Below are 17,711 nucleotides of genomic sequence, written 5' to 3' on the forward strand. Positions count from 1 at the left end.
TGCCTTTGATGAGCCCAGTTTCAGCATCAAGCTTGCACGGTGAGCAAATGGCTCGGGCCCTGTTTACAAGGTTGCCGATAAGACCAATCTTACAGAGCGTGGGACTGTAAGAATCCCAACGCGTATATTGACCAGTGAAGGTCGGCTTGCGGTAAACCTGCTAGAGAATCCTCTGGAAGATTTCTCAACTAGTGTGTCAAGGGAGGGGAGTTATTTTGACTGCTCCATTTCATAGGTGAATTTGAGCGCAGGATGGAGCCCATAAAGACATGTAAGGAAATTGTTACATGCAGCTGCGGATTTAAATATAGCAAACGTATCATCCACATATCGGAAATATACGAGAGGGAGGAGGTGAGGCATCTTTACATCCAAGACTCGAGTTTTACGATCGAAAAACGTGCGTGATGAAAACGTTAGAATTATTTTATTTCGTTAGTCATTGATTTTCTTGTTGGAAATCTCCCCAAACTTTCTATTGCTCTTTTTCTCATTTTGGAAACCACAGAGATTAACTCCACGCGTCCGGAATTGTGGTCTGACCACGGGTAAGGCTAAAAAATACGCCGCTGCTGCGATGGCCGGGAATCGAACCCGGGTCAACTGCTTGGAAGGCAGCTATGTTCACCACTATACCACCATCGCACATTTCTGCAAATTACAGTCAGCATTTATAGCACCGCGAAACACACTATATCTTTGGCATTTTGTGTCTGATTGATAGACTGTTTTGCAATAACTCTCACCATGTTCATCGACACCAACACCCATCTAGGACCCTCCACCCCTGCCTGTCCCTCCGTCCCCACCCCATCTTCCAATCCCAGCCCCGGCCGTGTATTCACTATACCCCCTGACCTTCCCCTCTCCGACGCTGAACGTTCAGTGCTCAGCCAAGGACTTAGTTTCATACCCTTACGCCCTCACCTCAATGAATGTTGGGCTTGGCACGATGCTGAACTCTTCTTCCGCCGTCTTCGTTTCCGTGCTCACTTCTTTGAGTAGGAGTCCTCCCCCCGTTCAACGAATCCTTTCACCCACCTGCAGGATTCTCCCTCCACCTGGACCCCTCCCTCTGGATTCTTACCTTCTCTTGATCTTTTCATTGAGAACTGTCGGCGTGATATTAGTCCTCTCAATTTCTCTGCTCCTCTCACCAATTCTAACCTGTCTCTCTGAACTTACTGCACTCCATTCTCTCAGGTCCAACCCCAACATTGTCATCAAACCCGCTGACAAGGGTGGTGCTGTTGTTGTCTGGCGCACTGACCTCTACCTCGCGGAAGCTGAGCGTCAACTCACAGACACTTCCTCCTACCTCTACCTGGACCATGACCCGACCACTGAACATCAAGCCATTGTTTCCAGGACTGTCACTGACCTCATCTCCTCTGGATATCTTCGTCCCACAGCTTCCAACCTGATAGTCGCCAAACCTCGGACAGCCCGCTTCTACCTCCTACCCAAAATCCACAAACAGAACTGTCCTGGCAGACCGATCATGTCAGCCTGTTCCTGCCCCACGGAACTCATTTCTCGCTATCTTGACTCCCTTCTCTCTCCCCTTGTCCAGTCCCTTCCCACCTACATCCGTGATTCCTCTGACACCTTACGTCACATCATCAATTTCAAGTTCCCTGGCCCCAACCGCTTCCTCTTCACCATGGATGTCCAATCCCTCTACACCTCCATCCCCCACCAGGATGGTCTGAGGGCCCTTAGCTTCTTCCTTGAACAGAGGCCCGAACAATCCCCATCCATCACTACTCTCCTCCATCTGGCTGAACTTGTTCTCACACTGAACAATTTCTCCTTTAACTCCTCTCACTTCCTCCAAATAAAAGGTGTGGCTATGGGTACCCGCATGGGCCCCAGCTATGCCTGTCTCTTTATGGGGTATGTGGAACATTCCTTGTTCCAGTGCTACTCCGGCCCCCTCCCACAACTCTTTCTCCAGTACATCGCTGATTACTTCGGTGCTGCTTCATGATCTCGTTGGGACCTTGAAAAATTTATTAATTTTGCTTCCAATCTCCACCCCTCCATCATTTTCACGTGGTCCATCTCTGATACTTCCCTTCCCTTCCTTGACCTCTCTGTCTCAATTTCTGTTGATAGACTGTCCACCAATATCCATTACAAGCCTACCGACTCCCACAGCTATCTCAACTACAGCTCCCCACACCCCGCTTCCTGTAAGGACTCCATCCCATTCTCTCAGTTCCTTCGCCTCCGTCGCATCTGTTCTGATGATGCTACCTTCAAAAACAGTTCCTCTGACATGTCCTCCTTCTTCCTTAACCGAGGTTTTCCACCCACGGTCGTTGACAGGGCCCTCAAACATGTCCGGCCCATCTCCCACGCATCCGCCCTCATGCCTTCTCCTCCCTCCCAAAAACATGATAGTGTCCCCCTTGTCCTCACTTATCACACCACCAGCTTCCGCATTCAAAGGATCATTCTCCGCCATTTCCGCCAACTCCATCATGATGCCACCACCAAACACATCTTCCCTTCACCCCCCCTGGCGGCATTCCGTAGGGATCGTTCCCTCCGGGACACCCTGGTCCACTCCTCCATCACCCCCTACTCCTCAACCCCCACCTACGGCACCTCCCCATGCCCACGCAGAAGTTGCAACACCTGCCCCTTCACTTCCTCTCTCCTCACCGTCCAATGGCCCAAACACTCCTTTCAAGTGAAGCAGCATTTCACTTGCATTTCCCCTAACTTAGTCTACTGCATTCGTTGCTCCCATTGCGGTCTCCTCTACATTGGAGAGACCAAACGTAAACTGGGCGACCGCTTTGCAGAACTCCTGCGGTCTGTCCGCAAGAAAGACCCAAACCTCCCTGTCGCTTGCCATTTTAACACTCCACCCTGCTCACTTGCCCACATGTCTGTCCTTGGCTTGCTACATTGTTCCAGTGAAGCCCAACGCAAACTGAAGGAACAGCACCTCATCTTCCGACTAGGCACTTTACAGCCTTCCAGACGGAATATTGAATTCAACAACTTTAGATCTTGAACTCCCTCCCCCATCCGCACTCCCTTTCCGTTTCTTACCGCTCCCTTTTGTTTTTTCCATATATAGATTTTTCTTTTCCCACTTATTTCCATTATTTTTAAATATATACTTGTAATGCCCTGTCAGTGTTTCCACCCCACCCCCACTAGAGCTGTACCTTGAGTGTCCTGCCATCCATTCTTAATTAGCACATTCTCTCAGATAATATCACCACCTTTAACATGTCTTTGTTCCTTTGTCTGTGACATCTTTTGATTATCTGCTCCTATCACTGCTTGCGTGTCCCTACTACCACTCCCCGCCCAACTTCTCTCCCCCCCGCACCCACCTTAAACCAGCTTATATTTCACCCCTCCCCTAACTTTACTCAGTTCTGCTGAAGGGTCATGAGGACCCGAAACGTCAACTCTTTTTTTCTCCGCCGATGCTGCCAGACCTGCTGAGTTTTTCCAGGTAATTCTGTATTTGTTTTGGATTTCCAGCATCCGCAGTAGTTTTTTGTTTTTATTCAGAATAATTTCCCGGCCCCGCTCTCTGGAATTAGGTCTGGCAGTATCTCTCGCGAAGAATCAAACATTAACTCTGTCCCTCTCTCCACTGATGCTGCCAGACCTGGAACAGGGCGAACGTTTCGATTCCAATGTGACTTCTTCGCCAGTTCCGGGAGGCTCTGTTTCACTCGCCGCAGATGCTGCCGGAGCTGCCGAGTTATTTTCAACAGCTTCTTTGTTTTTATTTCAGAATGTCAACAAAGCCAGGCCATTCAGGAGAGACTTTAAAAATATTGTTTCACGCAAAGATAGAGGTGTGAAACTGTCTTCCCTAATAAGCAGTAAATGCTGCCTCAATGAATAATTCCAAATCCGTGAGTAATAGTTTTTTGCGAGGCAACAGTATAATAGGATATGGAATCAAGGCAGTTGGATGGAGCTAAGGCACAGATCAGCCATTGTCTAACTGAGTGTTGGAACAGGAAGGAGGGACTGAATGACCTTCTCCTGTCCCTCCACAGAGACCCGGAACTCTGGGCTCAGACAATCTCTTCAGGATCTGTCTCCATGGATTCTCGTCATTCTAGACTCGGGCACTCGCGTCAGGATCACACTTCACAAATAATCACTGACATGATCGGAATCTCCCGCTTTTATTGCTATATTTTCAGCTGCAGTACTTTTAAAACTCCTGTTTTATAATTAGAGTGAATTTTACTGTTTTTATAAAATGAACAACATTGAACTTGCGCCTAACACAGGGATCCAGGCAGGGATGGAAAGTCCAACTTAGAGTGAGTGAAGAAGAGTCTCTGAGGTTGAAAAGTGCACCGATGTCTTCAACATCTCAGGAGGGCTCGTCCGGGAATTGAACCTGACAACTCGAGCAAACTAATTTAAAGAACACCCCTAAATGAGAATAATACCACTAAAGACTGGAACAACGAGGCAGCCAGGGACGCTACATCAACCAAAGATAACTTTCATTGTCTCCCAAATCCTTTTAACCAACCTGTCACATCACAATTGTTAAGTCAGAAAATGTACGAGTTACACCACAGCTCAGGTAGTAACAGAGAATGTGAAACTGGGTCCATGTCTCACATGAATGACCTTTCACCAGAACTGGGAAAAGTTAGTTTTGTAATTAGTTGTAAGCCTGTGTAAGGAAAGAAAAAAAAATCAAAAGCGACAGCCTGTGATATGTTGGAAATCGGTTAAAAAAATGAGAAAATAGTTTATGCTGCATGGCCAGAGAGAGGGAAACATAAGCTCTTAGATTTTCAACAGCACAAAATGAGGCCCGTCGTGACCTTGAAAACTCTCTGTAAGATCAATGGAACAAGTAAAGAAACAAAGGATGTTTCTGGAGGAGGAGTGAATGGCAGATTGATGAACAACTGCCATCCGAAAATAAAAACACGTGGAAAAGGAATCTCGAAATAACCTCTGTAAACAGGAAAAGCGAAGTCAAAATGGGGCGCGGGAGGGAGGGAGAATGGGTGGGTGGGTTGGGGACACTTTTCCAGAGCGATATTGTTGATCTCAATGATCTCACTGGAAAGCTGGAAAGTGTCTAATTGAAAGATGAGGCGCTGTTCTTTGAGCGTACCTGAGCTTCATAGGAACATTGCAGGAGGCCGAGAGCCGAGTGATCTGCGGAAGAGCCAGGCCGCCAGTCATTTTGTTTCACCAGCTTGACTGTGTGGATGAGTTGGATCGAGTTCCTGCTGATTTACCGGCGGAACTTGGGTATCAATTCTGTCACGAGAAACTGACACCCCGACACCTTCTGTCCAAAGATACTCCAACTCCAACATTTACTGTCCTACTGTGCCCCTGAGTCACATTCTGCTGAGTAATTTATTTCATTCCTGTTCAAATCCCTGATTGTTAATTCCCTCTGAACCGGATTGCTCAAACACAAGAAAAGGCTTAAACTCGTCTCAGTGTAAATACCACAATACAGTTAAAGTGTGGATAAAATAAAATTAAACCGCGGGACTCCAGTTCTGTCGGTTTCTATGTTCATTCAGCCACGATTGAAACCGACTGATTTCAGCATCAGGGTCAATCCAGATTCCCATTACATGGACAAACCTTCTTTAACATTTGCATTCATTTTCTTCACGTGTATTGCAGTGATATATTGTCTGTAATGATTTCTCGGGCTCTTAAACATGCTCCTAATTTCAATAAATGTCACCATTTCGAACGCAAAGAAGTTTGAAAAACCTCTTGGACAATGCACCCTGATCCGGCCAAATCAAAATCAATCTGTGGGACTCTCAGGCTATGATTAAACTTAAGAAAGCCTCTAGGACTGAGGTAATGGCAATCAGCACGTAAATGCATTAAATGGGTACATTAATGGTGATAAACTTCCAACAAACTCTGGTGAACTCACTTCGGTGACTCTTCATGCTCTGTCCAGACCTGGAAAAATATATCAAATTTGCTTCTAATTCCCACCCCTCCATCACCTTCACATCGTCCATCTCCAACACTTCTCGTCCCTACCTTGACCTCTCTGTCTCCATTTCTGGTAATAGACTGTCCACCAATATTCAAATCAAGCTCACCGACCCCCACAGCTACCTCGACTACAGCACCTCACACCCCGTTTCCTGTAAGGGCTCCATCCCATTCTCTCAGTTCTTTCACCGCCTTCGCATGTGTCCCGATGAGGCAACTTTCAAAAACGGCGCTTCTGACATGACTTCCTTCTTCCTTAACCCAGGTTTCCCACCCACTGTAGTTGGCAGTGCCTTCAACCATGTCCCGCCCATCTCCCGCGCCTCTAGCCCTCACACCTTCCCCTCCCTCGCAGAACCATGCTAGGGTCCCCCTTGTCCTCACTTTCCACCCCACCAACCTCCATATTCAAAGGATCATCCTCCGCCATTTCGTCTAACTCAATCATGATGCCACCACCTTCCCCTCATCCTCCCCGACTACCACCCCCCCAACCCGTCAGCATCCCAGAGGGGACATCCTGGTTCACTCCTCCATCACTCCCAACACCTCATCGCGATCCCATGGCACCTTCCCATGCAATCGAAGAAGGTGTAGCAACTGGCCCTTTACCTCCTCGCTCCTCACCGTCGAAGGTCCAGAACAGTCCTTTCAGGTGTAGTAGGGCTTCCCTTGCACCTCTTCCAATTTGGTCTACTGCATTCACTGCTCGCAATGCGGCCTCCTCTACACTGGAGACATCAAACCCACACTGTGTGACCGCTTTGCGGAACACATTTGGTCTGTCTGCAAGCATAGCCCAGACATTTCTGTCGCTTGCCATTTCAACACACCATCCTGCTCTCATCCCCACATGTCCCTCCTTGGCCTGCTGCAATTATTCAGTGAAGCCTAACACAAACTGGAGGAAAAGCAACTCATCTTGCAATTAGGCAGTTTACAGTCTTCTGGACTTATCTTGAGTTCAACAGCTTCAGACCAGGAACTCTCTCCTCAATCCGCACCCCCTTTTTAGTCCCCTTTTTTTCTAAATTAATTTTTTACTTTTTATCCACTTAGTTTTATTTTTATTCATTTATCCACAGCTTAATCCGCTTTTTGCCCCCCTTCTATCCCATTTTCTAACTTTTTATTCCTCACCACCGACCCCATCCCCACCCCATTCCCCCAAAGGGTCCCCTGTTACCTGTTGCATGTTGTTCTTTCACACAATGCTACCCGTGTTTTCTATTATCACATTCTGCTTTCTTACCTTTACACCAACAAGACCTTTTATTTTAAGCCCTTATCGCTACCATTAAAATTGTCTTTGTCCTTTAATTCATGGCACCTTTGTCAATCTGACATTTTTTCCCACTATCGCTGGCCTTCTATCCAGCTTCACTTCTTCCACACTCTACACTTTGACTCTTGGGCTCCCTCCAGAAGCTGCATAGTTCCAGAAATTAAATCACCACTCAGTCCCTTCATTTAAACCAATGACTGCTTCTTTAAGGAAGTTCTTCATCCCGATTTATCGAGTACTTTGATGGAACATGCGCACAAGGAGCAGGGGTAGGCCAAGAAGTTTTCCGATGTTGCAGGGATGGGGTCAGACTGAGAAACCATGCCTGACGGTCGAGAATACAGGACGAGGAGGCCGCGACAGATTGAGACAGATTAGACAGTGAGAAACAGCTTCTCTTTGTGCAAGGCACCGGTTTTAAACCAATCAATGGGGACATGAGAATTCATCTTCCATGGTGGGTGGTAAGGATCGGGAATGCCCTGTCTGGGGCAAGTGGAAGAGGCAGGTTAAAATCGGTGCTTTCATAGTGGAACTGGACAACTGCCTGAAGAGAAACGTTTACATGGCTATGGAGAGAGGGCAGGGGACTGAGATAGTTGAGTTCCTGTTGAAGAATCTCAGGACAGACAAAAGGCCGAATGGTCTCCTTCTCAGTTGTAACTTTTCCACTTGTACGGGTGTGAGGTTCTCTCTGCATCACTTTGTCGCTGGAACAGGATTTGAGTGTGGAATTCATTCTCCTTCTGTGGGTCTCTGTGGATTAATTCGTTATCACTTTGTCCGTGGGACGGGATTTGTTTTCGGGATTAATTGAGGATCTGTCAGTTTCTGATGATGTGCTTGTGTGTATGATTCATTCTGTATCCCTCGGTCTCTTGTACACCGTGAGAGTGTGCGATTCAATGTGTATCAGTCAGTCACTGATGCCAGGCCTGAGTTAATGATTCATTCTGGATCTCTCTGTCTTTTACTCACAGTTTGAGTGTGGGATTAATTACGTGTCTGTCAGTCCCTGAGACACTTTGCAAATCTGGATTCATTCAACCCAGAATATACCTCACTGAAAGTGGGTCATTTGTTCTAACAGGTAAACTGCCCGACAAGATCCTGCACCTAGAATACTTCATGTAACATTCTCTGTTTATCCCTGAAATTCATTCTCCCTCCTATACTTATCTAGGCTTCCTTTAAATGCAGTTTATCAAATCGTCTCAGTTGCTCCAGGCAATAGTTGGCCTGTAACTGCTGCCGATTCAATGGGAATAAATTAATTAATCATGTTTTCTAAATTGTATTTCATATTTGTATTTCTATGTCTGCCCCATCACATCACATCACAAATTCCTCACATTGGCCTGTTTCTGCGACACCGACAATGTGAGTTTCTACCGCTCTGTTGCGGCCAGTAGATGGCAGCACATTCCGATATAGTAGAGTTGACAGATCAGAGACAATCGAGAAGACTTGTTCACATTATTTGGAAAGGGACAGTTTTAGAAATACTACGAGAGTGGAGTTGACCTTTTCTTTTATGTATTTTGTAACAAGCAATAGTTATCGTCTGCTCCTCGATACGAGGATGACATCCACTCAGGGCCGTGAGTTTCTGCCATGGGTCTTCATGTGAGTGAACAGGTCAATTCTCGGTCCACAGATCTTTGGACACATGGGACAGGATGTCCCAAGAGGTAGTGAGATCCGGAGTGCAGGATTTGCTTCCTGTCACTTCTCCTCAGCCGCCGTTCTGCCTCATCATTGAGACCTTGTGACTCAGAGTGTGCTGCAGCTTGTGGGATAAGTTTTGGTCATTTTGAATGATGAGAAGCAAACTACACAAAATACAAAGATGAGTTAGAAATTAATGCACAAATTAACAAGAGCAGAGAGTGTGAGAAAGAGCCTTGAAATGTTTGGAAGGTAACGCAGAACATTCACCTGACGAATAAGATTGCGGTTTTCAGGAAGTTAAAACGACCGCGGCAGGACTCGAACCTGCAATCTTCTGATAACCTCAGCCCATACCACCGAAGTCAGACGCCTTATCCATAAAGCCACGCGGCCAGCTCCCACATTCTGCCTCGTGGCCTCCCCTCTACCGTTGCTAAATTCCAGAAAATAAACCACAGAACAGCCCCTTCATATAAACCATTACCAAAGGAAGCCGTTCTTCACGAATTAATGAGCAATTTTATCGATGTTTCCGACATTTTAAGAAGATAGTGTCAGAGAGAGAGAGACTTCTGCGAATTTGGGAATTGGGGGAGGGGGAGGGGGAGGGGGAGGGGTGTGGGGGCATTTGGGCTCAGTCAAAAAAACATGACGTTTCCGGAGTGAAATTAGGAAACATCACTCTCAGCAAAGGGGACTGGAATTTCAGAGATCCCATCGGGAAACAGCTTTTAATTTTAAATCTCAGTTTGATAGATTTGTATTCATCAAATATATGATGGATTAGTGAGAAAATGGCTATTTATCTGTATTGGAAATTTGTTCTTTGAAATATTATTGAAGACATTGAGTTATGCATTCACTGCAATCGAACCCAGGTTTCTGTGATGATAAATAAGAATTCTACTCCTGAATCACCAAACATGCTGAAATCAATTTATTTCCCTAACTACAAGATCACTGCCCTAAAACAGAAAGCAAACTGAAAGTAACCTGACCTCGAAGAAAATAAAATAATTTAGGGACTGTGATGCTCTAACAAAATAGGCAATTTATATGTCGACGTCGAGAATCAAATCCGAGTTTCCCACGCCCTAGTGACGCATTGTGCTCCTGAACCAGCAATGCACAGGTTTGGACGGATTTCATAACTTTCAAACTATTTCTTAATCTGATTATCAAAGTATCACTTCCCTTATCATTGATCTACAGTCCCTCATTGTTCAAATCCCATGTCTGGCTTTCGGTATTTTTAATCACTCCACAGAAAGAACTGTCAAGAGGGTTTAGAGAAAGTAAATAAAGATGAATTGTTCCCACTGGCGCAAGGGTCAGTAACCAAACAGGGCAGATTTTATTTCATTCAAAAAGGATCCAAAGACAACGTGTGGAAAAGATTTTCTCGTATTAAATTGTTAGTATTTGGGTGGACTGCCTAATAGGCAGGCAAACCCACGACTGTTACCATCTAGATGGGCATTAATTCGGGAAGAACGGCTTCCTTTGGTAATGGTTTATACGATGGGGCTGTTCTGTGGTTTATTTTCTGGAATTTAGCTGCGGTAGAGGGGAGGCCACGAGGCAAAGGGTCAGAGAGCTTCAAAACGTTGCAGGAGAATGATGACATGTTAAGACGATAGTGTCAGAGAGAGAAACTTCTGCGAATTTCGGAATTGGGGGAGGGGGAGGGGTGTGGGGGCGTTGGGGCGCCGTCAAAAAACATGACATTTCCGGAGTGAAATTAGGAAACATCTCTCAAAAAAGGGGACTGGAATTTCAGAGATCCCATCGGGAAACAACATTTTAATTTTAAATCTCAGTTTGATAGATTTGTATTCATCAAATATATGATGGATCAGTGAGAAAATGGTTATTTATCTGTATCTGAAATTTTCTCTTTGAAATATTATTGAAGACATTGAGTTATGCATTCTCTGCAATCGAACCCAGGTTTGGGATAAATTAACTTTTACACTTCTCTTATTAGGATAAATTAACCGTCCAATTACATGAGCAACAGTTTCTTCATTTACTCCACGTGTTTTGCAGTGATAATTTCGCGTAATGGCTTCTCCGGTTATGAAACCTCGCCCCGGTTTAAGTAAAATCAGCCTTTTCGCTCGAAAATGAATTTGGATTTTAAGTGACGACACACGAGGACTCGTCCGGGATTTGAACCCGAGAGGAATAATCATTTAATGAAAATCCCGAAGCGCGAATCATACCTCTAGACCAACGAGCCTTCCACAGGTAAGCGAGATAACCGCTATATGCATTCATTGTCCTCCAGAGTGCGTCAACCCTCCTTTTGGGTTTCTGTCGTAACACCAGAAAACAATTAAGAATTACACCTCATGGCAGGCAGCAGCGTGGACAGTGAAAGGGTGTTCACGTTTCAGGTCGATGACGTTCCATCAGAACTCAGCAATGCTAGAATTGTGATCAGTTTTACACTGTAACTCCTGACACCGAGCTGGAACAGGAACTCGGCACCCACTCAGTCTGCCGGTGCGTGCGCCGTTCCTCCCACCGCTGTCATCCTCGTTGTTCAGCCGTTGACCGTCGCCCAGTTGCTGCCTCCCACTCACTCCCCTGCTCCCGAATGCCAGGTGCCCTGACCCCAGGCCCTCGCCGCCTCGTTCGCTGCGCTACACGCCGACCCTTATGCCGCACCGCTCGCTACCCGACTACCAAGCCCCTCACCTCCCACTCGGCACCTCCCTCCTGACCCCTGTCGCCGCCCATCTCACCAGAAGAACTGAGGAGATTGTGACAAGCAGAACAGCAAGTGAGGCGCTGAGGGGTAGGGAGCAGGCTGGAGAGCGGGAGGTTACTGAGGCGCCGAGCAGTCCGGCAAGCGAGACGGTGAGCATGACAGGGACAGCAGTGCCGAGAGGCACACAAGAACAAGAACACGAAAATCAGGAGCAGTAACAGGCCATTCAGCCCCTCGAAGCTGCTCCAGCATGGCTGATCTGAATGTGGCCGCAACTCCACTTTCCTGTCTGCCCCCCATAATTCTTTACTCATTCCTTTGTCAAAAATTTCTCTAACTCCCCTTGAACATTTTCAATGACCCAGCCTCCACTGCTCTCTGGGGAAGAGTAATCCACAGATTAATGTCCCACTGAGAGAGAAAGAAAACAAATTACCTTCTGTCAGTCTGAAATGGAAGAGCCCGATATTTTTAAACTGAGTCACCTGATTGTAGAGTCCCCCACAAAAGGAAACATAGTCTCAGCAGCCACCCTGTCAAGTCCCCTCAGGATTTTATATCTTTCAATGAGATCACGTCCCATTCCTCTAAACTCCAATGAGTAGAGGCCCAACCTCCTCAACCTTTCCTCATAAGAAAACCCTCCCATTCCAGGAATCAGTCGACTGAATCTCCTCTGACCCGCTGTAATGCAATGATATCCTTTCTAAACTAAGGAGACTAAAACTGTACACAGTCCACCAGAAACTGCCTCACCAACTCACCCAGTCAGTCATGTATTCTCTCATCCACAGTCAATGACTCGATATTTAAACTACCAGAATAAGGCAGCTAATGCTGTAAAAAGGGGCCACGTCCTTTCGTCCCATGACTCTGCCGCTGGGTTTAGATGGGGGTGTTAGATGGGAGCGGGGCTGTTCATTTCTCTGACATCAGGACGGCAAGATCCCTGGAGAAATGTGCAGGAACATCGGGGAGGCTAAATCTTTGTGTGAGGTGGTAATTGCTGCTGACCGGGAAATGCGGATTATTGCATCCTGTGTAAACTGAGCGGAGTTGATTCAGTTGCGCTGGTTTTCACCGTCCAGCCCGCCAGTTTCCATATTCAACACATTATACTCCGACATTTCCACCACAGCCAACATGATATGATCACCAAAAACACCCTCCCTTCTCCTCCACAATCACCATTCCAAACGGGCCATTCACTCGGCGACAGCTGGTGCTCCCTCAGTGCACCTTCCCTTTTCTAGGGCACAATCCCATGCAACTGCATGAATTGAATCTCCTCTTTTCCCTCTTCCATTCTCAACATTCAAGGCCCCAAACACTCCTTCCAAGTGTAACAGTGATACACTTGTCCTGCTTTCAATTTAAGATAATGTATTTGGTGTTCACAATATGGCCTCTGCTACTTGATGAGGCCCCACAGACTGAGTGACCGCTTTGCCAACACCTTCTTTCAGTCCGCAAGCCTGACTCCAACTTTCCTGCCACTTGTAATTTCAATTCGCCACCTTGCTCCCACTCTGACCTTTCTGCCTTTGGTCTGCTGCACCGTTCCAATGAAGATTAATTTGAGTCCGAGGAAGAACACGGTCACCTTTCAACTCGGCACCCTACAGATTTCAGGACTCACACTGAGTTCAATATTTTTAGATTATAAACTCTATTTCCAACTTGTTTCATGTGTTTTTTGCTATTTCGTCTTTTCCGTCATTCTCTATTCTTTCTCATTGCAATTGAACGGCTGCTATCCAGCCATTCACACCTCATCTGGGCCAATCGTTTGTTTCTTTGTCTGTTCCCTTTGGCTTTTGGCCCGTGATACTTTTTTTTTGTAATTTCATCTCTCCGGGCGCCTACACCATCACAGACCTGCGCTTTTCTTCAACCTCTTCCCAGCCCCCGACTCTTTCACTTGTTCAAAACCTATTACATTTCTCTCTTTCCTCAGTTCTGCTGGAGTATCATTAACTTGAAACATTAGTCCGTTTTCCAATTACAGTTGTTGCTGAGTGTTTCCAGCATTTCCTGTTTTTATATCATAGTAAGCTCCTTGCCTGATAACACAACCCTTTAAATTTAATAATCTGGAACTGGTAACAAACCACATTTAAACAGACATAGTCATACCTGCAAATCAGTTTCGATTTCTTGAAAGAAGACAATATTTTACCGTTTCCATTCCGCGCCCACGGGATCAATTCTCATGCCAGCTTCTGACGCCCTTCATGCCCCACAGGATGTAGGACTGATTTCTATCCATGAATCATGGAAGGATACAGGACAGACAGAGGTCATTCCGCCTGTGCTGGGTGTTTGGTTGAGCGATATGATTACTCCCACATCCATGCTCCCTCCCCATATTCCTGTATTGTATTTCCTTTCAGGTATTTCTCCAAATGTCTTTTGAAAGTTATTATTGAATCTGCTTCCACCACCCGTCCAGAAAGCTTCCATTTCACAACAACGCTCAGTTTAAAATACATTCTCCTCATCTCTCTCCTGTCTCATTTGCCAATCAGCGTCAAACTGTGCCCTCTGGTTAGCGGCCCTTCCGTTAATGGGAACAGTTTCTCCTGATTTACTCTATCAAACTGGTCATCATGTGACCACCTCATGGCAGAAGTTTCGCAACGTGAAACAATTGGAGAAAATTCGAGGAAAATTTTGACAAAATTGATTCCGAAACTTAATTTATCCAAATTTGAACAATTTCAAAAACAGCACCGCAATTGAATAAAACTTCCCAAAGCTCTTCAAAGGAGCTCAGTCAAGCAACATTCGACACTGAGTCATAAATTTGGGCAGCTGAACAAAACCTTGGTCAAAGGGATGTAATTTAAGAGGGTCTTAAGCTGGGTGGGGTGGGGGTTGGCAATTGGGGGCGTTTCTAGAAGGAATTGCAGAGTGAAAGGCTCAGATAGATAGAAACGTGGCCGCCGATGAAACAATGAAAAGTGGAAATGAATAAGGGACCAAGTTTGGATTCAGAAAGAGAAAGGGAAATGTCTGGGAATGGAACTGAGAATCCAGTCTGGCAAAAGTGAAATCTACCCCTGGTCCATTAATATTCATATAGCCGCTCATTCCAAGTGTCCAATTGGAAACCTGACTGAAGGAACATGCAGTCTGACAGAGCGCCTGTGATAATCTAATGTCTGATCTGAAGCTGCAACAGGAACTGTTCAATCCAGCTGTGATAATCGTGTTGGCCTTGATGTTCAGGGGTGTAGACTCACAACATTCTTGTTCCGAGCTGTCTGTCAGAAACAGTTTGGAAAGATGACGGAGCAGTTATGGGAAGTAATGTTATGTTGCATGTCACTGATGTTCGTTGACTATATGTCACCGAAAAACTGTATTGTTACGGCACAGAAAGAGGACATTTGGCCCATCATTTCTTCACAGGCTCTCCGAATGAACAACTCTTGAACCATTCCCCCTCCTTCTCCCCATTACCCTCCACATTCTTCATTTTCAGATAACATTATAATTCCCTTTTGAATGATTCAGTTGATCCTGCCTCCATCACACTCTTAGACAGTGCATTCCAGGCCCTAATCACTCGCTTCAAAATAATAATTAAAAATAACTTCTGAAAACAGTTCGCTTTTTTTTACTAATCAAATATAATTTTCGATCCTATCACGAGTGAAAAGAATTTCTCCCTATCTACTCTGTCCAGACTTCTAATGATGTTGAACACCTCTATCAAATCTCCTCTTAACCTGATTTTCTGTGAGGGAAACAACCCTATCTTCTCCAACATATCCTCATAACTGAAGCTCCTCGTCCCTGGAACCATTCACGTGAATGTTTCCTGCAATCTCTCCAGCACCTCCACATCCTCCCTAAAGAGTGGCACCCAGAACCGGACACAATACTCTTGTTGAGGCCGAACTCATGAATTATACAAATTCAACATAGCCTCTTACTCTTGCACTCTATCTCTTTATCAGTAAAGCGCAGGATACAGTATGGTTGATGAAAAACTCTCTCAACCTGTCCTGCCACCTTCAATAATTTATGTACATAAACATCCAAGTCCCATTGTTTCTCCACCTCCCTTAGAGTTGTATCCTTCATTTTATATTGTGTCTCCATGTTCTACCAACCAAACCTCTCTCCATTGAACTTCATCTGCCACCTGTCTCTCCATTTCCACCAACAGGTCCAAGTCCATTTGAAGTCCTACACTATCCTCCACACTCTCCACAATGCTTCCAAGCTTTGTATCTTCCGCAAACGCTGAAATTTTGTCCTGGGCACAAAGGTCTCGGTCATTGATATTTATCAGGAACAGCAAAGGTCCCAATCCTTCTGCCAGGCCGAAAAACATTCATTTACCGCCAACCTCTGTTTCCTGCCAGTCAGCCAATTCTGTATCCTTGTAACGATGAAGCGGTTTTACTCCTTTTACCACCCATTTCACTGTTAGGTGGCGAATTTTCTTCTGCAAAGTGGTTCAGATTGGAAAGCGGGGAGTGACTGGATTCACCTGTACAGAAGGAGGTTGGTGACGGCAACTGAGAACATGGATGATCCAGCTGCTGGTTTGCTTCAAACCTTTATCTAAAAATCGACTCTGGTGGGACTCGAACCCACAACCTTTGAATCCCTTAAATGAGAGCAGCTAGAAGTCCAACGCGCTATCCGTTGCGCCACAGAGCCAGACTCAGCAAGGTCGCATTTGCCATTGACACAAGGGAATTTCTGACACTGCAGAACAAAAGCTTCAAAAGGTCAGCAATTTCCCACAATTGAACAATGACGACATTTCAAAGGCACACGTTACCTGTAAAGTGTTTTGGACGTCCTGTGGCTGTGAACAGAGCTATAGAAGTTCGAAAGAAATAACAATTTCCTTCAAAGAGACATCGGTTGGAAAACAGGGCCGACAAGTGGTGGCTGAATTTTTTTGCAGAGAAGTATGAAGTGATTCATTTTGGTCGGAAGAACACAGGGAAAAAAGACAAAATAAAGTTTACAATTCCAAAGACGGTGCCGGAATAGCGGGAAATGGTGTACATCTGCTTAAATCATTGACGGAGGCAGTGCAGGTTGAAAGAATTGTTCATGAAGCATACAATATCCTCGGCTTTATGGCGAGGAACTTAAATTACCTCGATACATTGTAGCGGTAGGGGATATTTACCTTGGAGACGAGGATTCTGAGAGGAGATTTCTTAGAGTTCTTTGCAGTCCTGAGTCTTCTGGATAGAGGGTGGGTGATGATTTGTTTCGGAGGTGTTGAAAATGGTGCTGAACATTGAGCAATCATCAGCGAGCATTCCCAATTCTGCTGGAAGGAAGGTCATTGATGAAGCAGCTAAAGATGGTTGGGCCAAGGACACCACACCGAGGAACTCCCGCAGTGATGTCCTGGAACTGAGATAATTGACCTCCACAACAACAATCATCCTTCTTTGTGCTGGGTATGACTCCAACCATCAGAGAGCTCCCCGCCCCCCGGCCCACCGCCAGCCCCGCCTCCCCCCGGCCCACCACCAGCTCCGCGCCTCCCCCACCCCGCCCCACGATTCCCATTGTCTCCAGTTTTGCTGGGGCCCCATAATGCCACACAGTCAAATGCTGCCTTGATGTCGAGGGCAGTCACTCTCACCTCACCTCAGGTGTTCAGTCTGTGCGAAAAGCCGGCGGGGCAGGAGGTTGTTTTGTTTGCCCACCCACTCTGAATGTTGGGCTTGAGGTGTCGATCAGATTCGGAGGGAGGGTGACAACATTTCACTGAGGTTCAAGGTTGCAGATCAGACCTTGGCGGGATTGCTGCTGTGTTCCCAGGACGTGGTGTTCTCATTCTTAGAGCAACACGCTTACACTGAGGACAAGTTGCTCCATTTAAACTTAAATGGAGTTGAGGGATGTCAGAATCTGTTCACTTTTATTCACTTCTGCATCCTGGAGTAACAAAGTGGTTTGTAACTGTAAAAACAAAATCAAATTCAGAAGGTTTAGTCCAGTACTTTCACAATTTCCACTAATACAACCCTCAACATTATCAGATGCATTCCATTTGGT

General features: G+C 45.9%; 2 non-coding genes across 2 annotated transcripts; both read right to left on the reverse strand.

Moving 5' to 3' along the window:
* Nucleotides 1–573: 573 nt before the first annotated feature.
* trnag-ucc (transfer RNA glycine (anticodon UCC)) lies at nt 574–645 on the reverse strand. Its single transcript has one exon. It is a non-coding gene; the product is annotated as a tRNA-Gly (tRNA).
* Nucleotides 646–16,252: 15,607 nt separating this feature from the next.
* trnar-ucu (transfer RNA arginine (anticodon UCU)) lies at nt 16,253–16,343 on the reverse strand. The gene is given in 2 exon segments: nt 16,253–16,288; nt 16,307–16,343. It is a non-coding gene; the product is annotated as a tRNA-Arg (tRNA).
* Nucleotides 16,344–17,711: the final 1,368 nt, after the last annotated feature.

Source organism: Cetorhinus maximus, chromosome 31 (assembly GCF_964194155.1).
Source record: "Cetorhinus maximus chromosome 31, sCetMax3.hap1.1, whole genome shotgun sequence".
Classification (NCBI taxonomy): Eukaryota; Metazoa; Chordata; class Chondrichthyes; order Lamniformes; family Cetorhinidae; genus Cetorhinus; species Cetorhinus maximus.